Raw genomic sequence first — 12,812 nt, forward strand, 5'->3', positions numbered from 1 at the left:
TTGCTCATGGTGGGGGGTGTGTTGTTACAACCGCTTGGGAAGACTCTTATTACATGATATAGGAAAGTTCAAGATGTACAAAAACTACAACCCAGCAATTCCTTTTCTGGTTATGTGTCCTAGAGCAACAGTTCTCAAGACTATTGGTCTTGGGACTCGTTTACACTCTGAAATGTTATTGAGGACACCAAGTAATTGAAATAATTTTGCGTAGGTGAGTTATATTGACTGATATTTACCATGCTAGAAATTAAAACTAAGAATTAAAAAAAATCAATTCATGTAAGCATACCAATAACAGAGCTATAACGTAACAACATAAATTATGTATTTGTGAAAAATAACTACATTTTCCAGTGGGAAGAGTAGAACTGCTCAATAGTCTTGCAAATCTGATTTGTTAGAAGACAGGATTGTCAGGGCTTCCACATCAGTGTGTTGAGATATCTCTTGGCTTGTAGCTGCTGGAAAATGCCACTATTAGGTGAGAATGAGGGTAAAAAAGGCAAATAACATTTTATTATTATGAAACTAGTTTTGACTTTGTAGATGCCCCTGAGAGGGTCTTAGGGGCTTCCAGAAGTCTCCAGACCACACTTTGAGAACTGCTGCTTCGGAGAAAATTTCCTATATCTGTCCCAGCAGATGTGTACAAGCATATTCAGAGTGGCATTATTTATAACAGCGAAGAAACCCGACTTAACCATTTATAAATAGTAGAATGGCTAAATTGTAGTATATTCATAGTATTGATGAATCTCACAAATCATACTTTAAAAAAAGACAAAAAAATGATTTCATATTAATAGAGTTCAAAACCATATAAAATATGTCATTTAGGGGTATACATCTACGGTAAAACCTTAAGGAATGGCAAGGATGGTGGTTGTCTCTGTAATACCATTGCTGAGGGATAGACCTGAAGTTTCAGAAACGTTTGCTTCGTTTATAATGGGCTGCAGGAACAAGTGCTGAAATCTTCATGGCTTAAGGACAGAAAAGGTTCATTATGGGCCCCTCATGTCTCCAGTAAAACTGGTGGGGGTGGGGGAGCATGACAAATCCTTCTCTTCAAGGCCATCCCAAAGCGGCACTTGTTGCTTCTGCTTCCATTCTATTGCCTGGAGCAAGTCACACGGCCGGATGTAACTTCAAGTACAATCTGATCATGGACCCAGGAGGGAAAGTGAGATGTTAGGGTCATTTGGTGTTGTTCCACTTCTAAAGTTGGGTGCTGGGCTAATTATTACATACTACATATATTTATAGATAGATTTATGTTTATTATTATATACTGTATATGTATATATCTTATATATGCATATCATTTTTAAGTATAAAATATTGGGAGAAAGAAAGGAGAGAAAGAAAGAATAGGCCCATAATTGTGCTGAACAAATTCATGTATTTGGATTAAAAAAACATGGGGGCTGAGAGAGGGGAAGTTGAGAGCTGAGCGGAGAAGCGTTTGCAGTGCCTGGAGCAGCGGTCTGTAAACTGGGGTGGGCTATGCCCAGGGAGCACAAAGACATTCTAACGGTTTGTGGTGCAGATGATATTAATGATATTCATTTCTAGATGCTCACATTCAAGTGTCCCCTTTTACTAAAGCTGGTCTCCCTATGAATGCTCCCATGTTTGGGTTGCTCTCCCCCCTTCCTCTTGCAGAAGTTGTCCTTTTCCCATGTTTGGCAGAAGTAGGATGTGGTCTATGTTGTTCAATCTGAGCATTTGTAAAAATCTTCGACTCCCATCAGACACAATTCAAAGTATTGGTTAAGGCTGAGTAAGTGAACCACTCCTATGACTGGACTACAAATCCTTTGGCAAATCAGACATTATCCTATTACTCTAACAAAGGTGAAGGAGAAACTAATGAACATTTAATATTATCAGATGATAAATCACTAATAGTAGTCTTGTCATTATGTGTGATTCTGGGCACACTCCTCAGAAAGAGTTCACACAAATAATGCCACTATAAAAATACACCTCCATTCTGAACATTTTACTGGCATCTCTATTTTTAAAAGTGAAAATTACAGATGAGAATTGATGTGGAAACTATTCTCAGAGAAAGTTATATTCATCCACGGATAGATGAAAAAAAGTACTAACCATCACATTAAGAAAGGCCTCCCTTCCTTCCTTTCTTTCTTTTTTAAATATTTTATTTATTTATTTGGCACAGAGAGAGTAGCCAGAGCAGGAACACAAACGGGAGAAACAGGCTTCCCGCAGAACAGGGAGCCTGATACGGGGCTTGATTCCAGGACCCTGGGACAATGACCAGAGCCGAAGGCAGACGCTTAACAACTGAGCCACCCAGGCGCCCCCAAAAAAGGCGTTTCTAATAAAATTTTACCTTCTTAATAATAGTATCTTACCCAAATGTTCAATAAACGGGTGATACATTTATGTTGTTTTTACAAATTGTGTGTTGCTACTAATTGTGATGATAACTAATTCTGGGAGACAATCTTTTCATACTGTAAATCAGCATTGTTCCATAGAACTTTCTGCAATGATGGAAATGTCCTCTATCTGCTCTGTCCAGTGTGGTTCCATGAGTCACACATGGTTACTGAGCACCTGAAGTGTGGCTAGTGGGAAGGAAGATCTGAATTTTGGGTATGCCTGGGTGACTCAGTTGTTTGAGAGTCTGCCTTCATCTTAGGTCATGATCCCAGGGTCCTGGGATTGAGTCCGGCATTGGGCTCCTTGCTCAGTGGGGAGCCTGCTTCTGCCTCTCACACTCCCCCTGCTTGTGCTCTCTCTCTCTGATAAATAAATAAATACAATCTTAAAAAAGAACTGGGGGGTGCCTGGGTGGCTCAGTTAGTTGTGTCTGCCTTCTGCTCAGGTCATGATCCCAGGATCCTGGGATTGAGTCCCATGGCTGGCTCTCTGCTCAATGGGGAGTCTGCTTCTCCCTCTGCTGCTTCTCCTGCTTGTGCTCTCTCTCTCTCAAATAAATAAATAAATAAATAAATAAAATCTTAAAAAAAGAAAAAACTGAATTTTAAATTTTATTTAATTAAAAAATGTAAATAGCCACAATGTGGCTAGTGCCTATGGTTTTAGACAGCATAGCTGTAGAACTTCATGACCACAGAAAAAGAAAGAAATTAAATTTGCATTTGTATACATTTTTAAGAGAAATATGATAAGGTGATTAAAAAAAGCTTGTAATCATAAATGTATATTATATCAGATGAAGTTCTATGGGGAAGAGAAATGGAAATCGAAATTCAAGGAGGAAATGAAATAATGTAAAATTTCTGACCTAACGAAGAGCTCATTCATAGTATTTTAAAAAGGATAATGGATAGTATCAATTGCTATCACATTTAAATTCTACTTAGATACATTTAAATGAGTGACAATAGTTATTTCAAAAAGTTTAAACTGTTAAATGTTAAAATGTTTCACATTTACAGTGGAATTTAATCTTTTGCCCTATTTCAACTTAAGATGAAAATTTTCGGAGACCAACACGCAAATGTTTAAGGGAGTGCATAAGGTTTCATAATTCCTTGGAAGGATGTGCAAGCAAAATGCTTGCAGACTCCTGAACTAGATGGTACTCATTGTTCCTTTCAACAATTTGGATTTTGTAGATATGATCCGACGGGTCACTCTAGTGAGTGGGTGCTGTAAGTATCATGGGGATACATCCCCAAATGTACAAGTTCACTTGGAAACAAGTGTTCTAACAAAAACCAAAATCCAAATACACAAGCCCAAAATACACACTTCTTCCCATCTCTCTTTCACACACACACACACACACACACACACACCCAAGAGACCCCCCCCACACTCTTACACTAGCGGTTCGGGTGCAGGGAGTTCATGAACTACTCTTTGGAGAAACATGAGCTCAGTTAGCGATGTGGGGTGGTCGGAGACCTCTCCAGAGGTGAGGGAGGCCTCAGAGAAGATCATTAAAGATCAAAGATGCCTTTTGAAGTGGTTTGCATCACTGCAACACCCCTCCGCCTAAGCGGCCCTTCACATGGCTGTTCGGGTTTGGTGGAAATCAAGGCCAGGGCCTGAGTCGCAGGTGCAGAGCACACAGATGGCAGAGTGACTCAAGCTGAAAGAATCCAGAGGAAGCACAACCTAGGAGCCGGGTGAGCCCGAGAACGTGAGTCCACTCTCACCCTCCCACCCAAGAATAGGCAGATATCTGGAGACATTAGGTTTTCCATGGAAGTGGGCCTGAGGCTGAGGTTCAGGTGTGATGAACCCAGCCTGGTGACCCTCATTCCAGCCCGGCCTCTCTGTGGTGCTGCTCAACCCCAGGTATCAGGGATGGCTCAGCCCGTTCTCAGCAGCAGCAAGAGAGCAGGAGGGACAGGAGAGATGGCAGACAGGCCTCTGAATGACCTCAAGTCACCAAAGCCACCAACCTACCACGGTGCTGAAGGGACTGACAAACTATTCTCAAGAGGCAGGGATTGCCTCCCACAACAGGGAGTAGTGACAGCCAGAGGGGGGTGCACCATTCTGGAAGTGGATAGGGAGGACAGTGTTAGTCATGTTGTGGGAACTGGGATTCTGGATTGGCAGTCCTGAGTCACCCTCTGATTGGCGAGGGCCAGGCCTCCCTTTCCACAGGGCCAGCCCAGGTCTGGCAGGCGGGAGGGGCCCGTGCTCAGCATTACACTGGGACCAGCTCCTGGGAAGCAGCAAAAGACCCAGGTGGCCTTGACACCACTTCAAAGGCTGGTTTCCAAAGCTTATCCGCAGGATTTTGCACAAGGCCCAGGCTGAGGCTGTATAAGAATTTTGAAAATGCAGGGAAGCTAACACAGCTTTCTTTAGACAGGGCTCAGGCTGTAGGCAGGGTACTTACACACCTCTTTGGCCCCAGTGAAAGCAAATGACAACATTAGCCCAGAGCTGGAGGAAACACAAACATTACGTTGTAAGAAGATGGGGTAATGACTCCAAGAGACTCCAAGAGACAGGAGATGTAAAGAAGAGGCCACATCTGCACTTATCTGGGCTTTGTGTGTTGTGCTGTGTGTCATCTCGGAATGCCTTAGGCTCTGGTGGCCCATCACGTACTGATGCCTGGGGCAAGGGATGTAAGAGCCAACGGCAATGTTGATGGCCGCTGTGGGAGAATTCTGGAGATCTTAACCTGGAATGAGGGAGAAGGGGGCATTCATGCATTTAACAGACATTGAATCCCTGAAAAAAAAAAATCTCTAAAAACCAATCATTCTCAACTTTTATTTTAATGCAATTCACATGACCTTTCCCTGTATGACTCAGCCCCGTGGACAGTGCAGGATTTTGAGACAACTGTTAGATTTGTGTGCAATTCCTGGCTCCCTGGTCCTAATTCTGTCTCTGCCTCTCCAGCCTGGGAGCACAGGGAGAATGCATATAAGAGTATTTCCTTTCTTTCTCTTCTTTCTTTCTTTCTTTCTTTCTTTCTTTCTTTCTTTCTTTCTTTCTTTCTTTCTTTCTTTTTCTTTCTTTTTTTCTTCCTTTCTTCCTTTCTTTCTTTCTTCCTTTTTTTTTTAGATTTTACTTATTTGACAGAGAGAGAGATCACAAGTAGAGAGAGAGAGAGGAGGAAGCAGGCTCCCCACCCAGCAGAGAGCCCAATGTGGGACTCGATCCCAGGACCCTGAGATCATGACCTGAGCCGAAGGCAGAGGCTTAACCCACTGAGCCACCCAGGCAGCCCTAAGAGTATTTTCATTAGACGGTAACCCCGAATAGCTCAAATTCATTAAAGCAGTCAATTCTTTGCAAAATTGATAATGAGCTGAAGTTGTATCTCTTTTATCGGCTCCCCAGTTTGGCTCCAGCTTCATCCCCTCCCCCGGCCCCCCTGCATTGTCAGTCTGACCATCTCTCTTTCCCAGCACCACTGTCCTGTGATAAGCCCAAGATATCAAGGGTCCTGGAATGATGATTTGAAACCGCAGGGTCACTCGTGGCCTTTTGAGCCACTAGAGTCACCTGGGATGCATGACTTCAGGCTGGGGGTCCCCTCAGTCATTGCCAGGGTTCCTAGATGGCCACCAAAACCAGCGGGGCCAGAGCCTGGACAACCAGCTAGTATGGCTGGTACTTGCTGCCAGTTTATAATGTCATGGCCTTGTTCGAGCTCCAGAGTCCTGGTTGCTGTACCCCTAAGGCTGGGACTCCTCTTGTTGCTGATCTTGGAGTCCTCTTGTTGCTGATCTTGGAGTCTGTGGCACAGCCAGCAGCCCTGGCCCATGTCCCACTTTTGAGTACAAGACAGGACCATCCCTGGCCCCTTCGATGGCAGTCAGTGAAGGCTGCTGCCCATCTGGAGCCACAAGCAGCCATGTCCTCCTGAGCAGGTCAAACTAGGCCTAGGTGTCTAGGCCTCCCTGAGCAGGCCGGTACAAGGCCAGGTTCCCATATCTGCCTCAGCTGACCCAGAGCCACTGCTCCTTTCTCCCCCTGCTTTCCTATATCCTGAGCCCATACCCAGCACCTCTCAGTGAATGAGTGAAGTGCCTTTTAAGGAGGCAAACTTTAATAGTTTTCCTCAGTAACAAAGTCCTTGGAATCCCTTGGAAGCCAAGGGGTTGTGACTCTGTTTGTGAGAACTGTGAACTTGAAAGTGAACCCTCAGCACAAATGTCTTCTCAGCCCCAAACCAAGCTCTGAAAACCAAGAGCCCCAACCAAGCTCTGAAGCTTTTTGCCATCTCGTTTTGGGAAACTGTGACATCATGTGTTAGAATTTCCTTCCTTTGGGGGCTTCTGGATGGCTCAGTCAGTTAAGCGTCTGCCTTCAGTCCCGGTCATGATCTCAGCATCCCGGGATTGAGCCCCACGTCCAGCTCTCTGCTCAGCAGGGAGTCGGCTTCTCTCTCTCTCCCTCTCCCTCTGTGCTTTCCCCCTCTCTCTCTCAAATAAAAAATAAAATCTTTAAAAAAAAAAAAAAGGAATTTCCTTCCTTTTGAAAGACAAATGCTATTCCATCATAACTATATACCACACTTTATCTATCCATTCTTTCATTAAGGGACACTTTGGTTGTTTTTACCTTTTGTTCTTCACACCCTCTTCTTAACCATCTCGACCTACAAGTGACCCATGTCATTTCTAACAGCATTCCATAAGGGAACTCATTGCATAGTTCTACCTATATATGAGGTGATCAGGACATGTAATCCCTGGCTGGGCAGCCACTTCCCAGAAGGAAGGCAGTCTATGGAAGGGGAGGCACAATTTGTTGGTGTCCCTGCCACTCTTTCACCTTTGTACTTCCTGTAACAACTATTTGCCATGGCTCAGGGAGAAAAATGTTTTTTTTCCCCCCAGTTTTGGTTCCTAACAGGACAGAGGTTTTGAGGTCTAAACGCTCTTTCAGTAGCTAGTGATCACTACTCTTTGTGTTGTCTTTTGCAGTTTTCCTTGTTCTTTGGATGTGGTGTAGTGGTTTGAGTTCTGATTCTGCCTCCATCGCTTTCTCACTGGGTGAAGTTTAAAAAACCCTCAGCACTACAATAAATTCAGTAAGTAGTAATTATTAGTCTTCATAACAACACAAGGTATGCATTCTCTCCCCATCTGTATAGGTGAGGATCATGAGCCCCGGGGAGATTAAGATTAACTTATTCAAAGTTACCCAGGTCAGAAATGATGACCCCGTTTCTCTGTCTACCCTTCTTTCTGGGGAGCCATCATCATAGGTTTAAAAAGCAACCTTGATGTCCTACAAAGGGTACTTTGGTCCCCCAAAACAAAACTCTGCTCCCCTGCACACCCTCCTTGCACTACAGCTGGTGGACATTGTCCTCTAGGACCCGAGCTGAGCCCCACTGGAGAATGTAGTGAGGAAAGGACAAGAGGTCTCCTCACTCAGGAGCCTTTCCTGTGCTCCCGACCCCAAGGAGCTTCCCAGGACATGTGCAGCACACAAAAATATGTCTTCCCCTGCTGCTGCTATGGCCACTTTCCAACAACATTGACAGAGCCCTTCCTATGTTCTCAGAGGTGTAAGTAAGAATGAGAAATGACCCCTCTCCTCCAAAGGGTGCATCATCCAACCAGGGAGACAGATAGGTGAATAATTTCATACCATGTGACAACGATGTGACCTACAGAGTACTGTGGGAATTCTGATTGGAGTAATTCATTTTGCTTGGTATGTTGTGGCAAGCTACAGCAAACAGGTGACATCTGAGCTGGGTGTACATGGCAAAGAAAGGATTGGGGGGTGGCTCTTTCAGATAGAAGGGACAACAAAGTCTCCATGTGTCAAAGAGCATAGTGTGTTTAAGGATAAAGAGCAGGTAGAGTGAGGGCAAAGCATGGGCAGAGACAGGGCAAAGAGAGGCTGGAGGAGGCTGGGTGGGGCCGGGGTAAAGGGCTGTGATTGAGCAAATCACAAGGGTAAAGGGTTGAGGCAAGGAGATTATTAACTGGGGGCCGATACAATCACAGCTATCTTAGACAAAGCTTCCTCTGGCTGGGGTAAACAATGGAAGACAGGACTGATAATCCATTTCATTCCAACCCCGCTCATTTCCAGTGCTTTGCCTGCCCAGAGCTCACGGATGTGGAAAGGAGCTGATCTCTAACTATTGAAAGTCCTCCTTTCTTGCTTATCTCCAGTCCCTTTGATTTGATGGCAAATGCCAGCAGAGGTGTGGAAAAGATCAAAACGGCGTTAAGATTGATCCCTGAGTTTGGCAGAGCTGAACTCAAACATATCATTCAAAACGGACTGCTGTATCTCTAGAAGCTATATGGGGTATCATCCACTTGTGATACATGTTCCTAAAAAAGTGACCAGGGTTTTGTAAATTGGATCATTTAAAAAGTTGTAGGGGGAGTTCATTGTTTAGAAGGGCTATGTGGCAAATCCATTTTTAAGGAAGTAATTCTCTTGTATGGTAAATTGCTTCCTGATCTAGATTTCCATTATACAGGGGTGCTGAGATACACAGTACAAGGTTGACATCAGAATATACGGCTTAACTCCCTCAAACTGGCAAACCAGCCAGGAATGAAAACATTTTATGGGTCAGTTTATCCAATAACTATTTTCCAAGAAGCCAGCTGTGCCAATCCTGAGGGCATAGTGATGGGGGGACATTTCCTGCCTCCAAGGCCCACAATGGTCTAAAGGCAAAGACAGGTAGGCATACAGCTCACTATGGTATGGCATTCTGGGTGCCATGCATTATGTAAACTGATTAATTCTAATCTCTTCATGTTGAATATCTAATCAAAATACTGAGTTATCTGGTTTTCTCTTCTGCAAACTGGCAGTTATACATGGGGATCCATGTCTAGCATCATGAAAATTGCACAATACCGTTATGAACTAATCATAAATGACACTGTCAGTTTAATACAAAAATCTATTCAGAAAAATTCAGATTCTCTCATCAACATATGTCACTATACTGGCAAAAACATGAATTTATCATTTTATTTTCTTCTCCAATTTTGTTCTAGTCTTTGAGTTGACTTTGTACAACAATGCTAAGGATTCCTTAATTCCTCTGACCCACCCCCTCCCAGGTCTGGGGCTGTGGTGGTGTTCACTGTTGAGGCAGGTGAAATACTCGAAAGTCAAGGCAAAGCCCATGACTTGGTTTCGTAAGAAACCATGAGTCTAAGTTGCTATCAACATATCTTAGCAGAGCAAGTTTTTCTGGGATTCAGAATTTGTTTCAAAGGAGTAAATATGAGTAAGTTAAGAAATGACATTGGGATGCCTAAAAGATAAAAGGATCTTTGGATGAAAGTTATTGGAAAGTGGGTTTGGGACCAAAGCAAGGAAGAATTTGTCATAGTTGGAGTCATCCAAGACTGGTGGAGGCAGTGGACTTCCTGTTGCCGATAGAGGCCAAGCAGAGGTGTGATGAGAGTCAAGGGTTCCCAAACTGGGTGGGAGATTGGATCAGATGAACTCTGCACCCCTTTGTGCTGAACTTAAGTCCTTGTTCTGCTCTCAGCTGATTGAACAACCCTGGGCCAAGAACACCACCTCTCCGGGGCTCCATTTTATCATTGCTAAGTTGAAAAGAGGGAGCAATTTTCAGAGCCCTTGATGGCCACTGTCAGGGAACCCCAGACCTACAGCCCTGGACCTCAAAGGGGAATGAGCACAGTGTTGGGAGTTGGACCTCCAGATCCATCAACTCCATCTGATGACTCAGAAGTTCTTTCAATCCCCAACATCAGAGACCGGCAAGGCTGGTTTGTCTTGTTTTAATTATTATTTAGATGACTATTTGGCGCATTCCTGAGCAAGGCTTGAATCAAGTCAGACCTGTTAATTGAATCAAGGTTATATAATCACATTTGGGCATTTAAATGCAAACCAATTATTTTGGAGCCCAAGCATCTTATACACAAGGAGGGAGTTCTAGTACGTGGAGGGAATGTATGCTAATGCACAAAGCCTCACCCTTAAAGTGGAAGGTGGAGCATTCTTGGGCACTCCTGTTTCGATAAGGTTGTTGTAATAGTTACTACTCTGGGCACATTCTGGGAAGATGCTGGAAACATCTCAAACAAGTATGACATTGGTGTCACTCCAGTTTGTTGAACTCATTACATTTGGAATATGTCTCCTTGTAGCATTTGGCTTGGCTTATAAATATATTTTCAGAATCTGTAGGAAGCATTTGCAAGGAGGCCTCTCTTGGCCTTTCTGGTTATCAGCATTCCCTCCTTCTCTCCTTTGACAAAGATATGCCTGATTAACTAGGCATTTAGATTTTTCACTTGGGTCTCTTTCTAGTCTCAGCCCTGATGCCCCCCAATCTTGCTCTTCTCAAATACTGACCCCCCTTCCACAAAGAGAGAGGAAAGCAGGGAGGGAGTGTGGAAAAGTCACTGATAAGTTTCACAAAACTAGCAATGTAAAACAGTGCATCAAGGAAGAAGTTACCAGACTTGAGTTTGAAGAGTTTGTCCCTAAACTTTCTAAGGTTCATGTAGGCTAAACAGACCTAGGGGAGCCTCTAGCTCATAGGCACCTTGTGTATACTGTCCTCCTCACTTGGAGGGTGAGGGACGAGATGCCCAGTCTCTGTCCTTTGTTACGAAATGACTTGGCAGGCTTTGTCAAGATCATTCAGCCTTGAAACATAACGAGATGCCATTGTTGGAGATGACACACTCCTAGATGAAGCACTTTCTGTTCTCACACTTTGTCTTTGTCTCCGACATAAAATTGTCAGGCACATCTGAGGACAGATATTCCAGAGAGGGTTTCATCTTTGCCATGGCGTCCTGGCTGGGAAACCTTTACAGACTTGGAGTTACAGAAGTCAAGGAGGAACTAATCACTGGAGGTGGGGTCCTTGGGACGGTTTCATTGCAAACACATGGCTGAAATGTGTCACATGAGGGCAGGCATACCAGTGTGCCCTGTATATAGCTTCTGGCTAGATGACATTGTCTTCAGCAAAGCCAAAGGAAACAGCAAGTTGATTTTTTCAAATAGGGTTCATTAGACCCACAGAGGACTAACCCTAAGCCTGACTTTGGATTACCTAACTTTTCTTGCCAGGAATTGTATTAAATGATTCTGTCTGGAACTGAAGGTTTTGATAGACCATGGTGTGGCTTCTCAGGCTTTTGAGAGTCAACTTTCAAAAGCGCATTTTTATTCCAGGTCAACCCTTCACCCCCTTCCTTCTGGGGCACCTGTGACACAGATAAGCCCATGACATCTGGCAGGGTTGGCAGGAGTATTAAGTTGAGGCGGGAATGTGGGTGATAGCATATCAAAGTAGATCTGGGAAGACATTCCAAACCAACTCTTCCACACTGGAAACTCAACCCCTAAGCAACGATCACAATAAGGGCAATTGTCCCATGTCACAACGGGAAGTACAGGGTAAAGGCCATGACTGCTATGTGCCAGCACTCGGATAAGAGGGAAACTCAGCTCAGTTCCACTCATTCACTTGATGGACTTCCACAAATGCTACTCTGGAGACTAAAGCATGTGAAGGGGAAAATAGAACACCATCCGTGTCTTGAGCTCTGGGGTGGTAGCTATAAGGCCCCAAGATGTCTCTGGAGCTGAATGGTGGCCTAAAAGTGCTTGCCTGAAAGATAATGGTGTCAAGCCTAAACTCATTTGCATCACTCACCCATCAGGGGACTCTGACCAGGAGCTATTTTCAGATGACATAGATCCCTAGGAGGCACTTGCCTCCTGCCTGTGACACTTGTAAGGGTGACTCTTGCCACATGACTATAGTGACAAATGAAGCTTTTCTCTGATGATGCCATTAATAATTCTAAACATCCCAGAAGGGAGAGACTGTGACTGGGAATAGACTTCCCAGTGTATCCCTCCTGTTACATTCCCAGGCCTGTGGGCAGAAAAAGAAATCTATGAATGTTGAGTATACTAAAAAGAAAAAGAAAATTGCTTTTCAAGTTATGGAATCTGGCTACTTTAAAGTATGTGGTGCTGTCAGTGTCTAAAACAGGAGATGGTCAGACCCAAAGTTCAAAATGTCTAAGTAGTTGTTTGGCAGCAGATGTTTCAAGGCAGCTTAAAGGAGAATATTGGCGCCACGAGTTTATAGTCTGCAGTCTGTAGTCACTTTCCCAAGAGCAATGCTCTTGGGTCTTGGGTTTCATAAAAGATAATCTCAATTCTTCCTTTTAAGGGAATTTTAGTCTAGTTGTTTTTTCTGCCTGAGGCACTGTCCTCTGTCTCATTATTTCCTGATTCTACCCATCCTTCAAGATGCAGCTCAAATGTCACCTCCTATCATAGGTCTTCCATGATAGACCCCAGTTGGAATTTACAATTCTCTTCTCTAA

General features: G+C 43.9%; 2 long non-coding RNA genes across 2 annotated transcripts in view; both read right to left on the reverse strand.

Moving 5' to 3' along the window:
* The window catches only part of LOC116877206, a 79,834-nt gene that overhangs the window by 33,481 nt on the left and 33,541 nt on the right, over nucleotides 1–12,812 (reverse strand). The window lies entirely within an intron of this gene.
* Nucleotides 962–4,903, reverse strand: LOC116877207. Its single transcript, XR_004384578.1, has 3 exons — nucleotides 4,866–4,903; nucleotides 4,420–4,512; nucleotides 962–1,162 (listed from the first exon to the last, which is right to left on the reverse strand). It is a non-coding gene; the product is annotated as an uncharacterized LOC116877207 (long non-coding RNA).

Source organism: Lontra canadensis, unplaced genomic scaffold (genome assembly GCF_010015895.1).
Source record: "Lontra canadensis isolate GAN:19392208 unplaced genomic scaffold, GSC_riverotter_1.0 scaffold50, whole genome shotgun sequence".
NCBI classification, from domain to species: Eukaryota; Metazoa; Chordata; class Mammalia; order Carnivora; family Mustelidae; genus Lontra; species Lontra canadensis.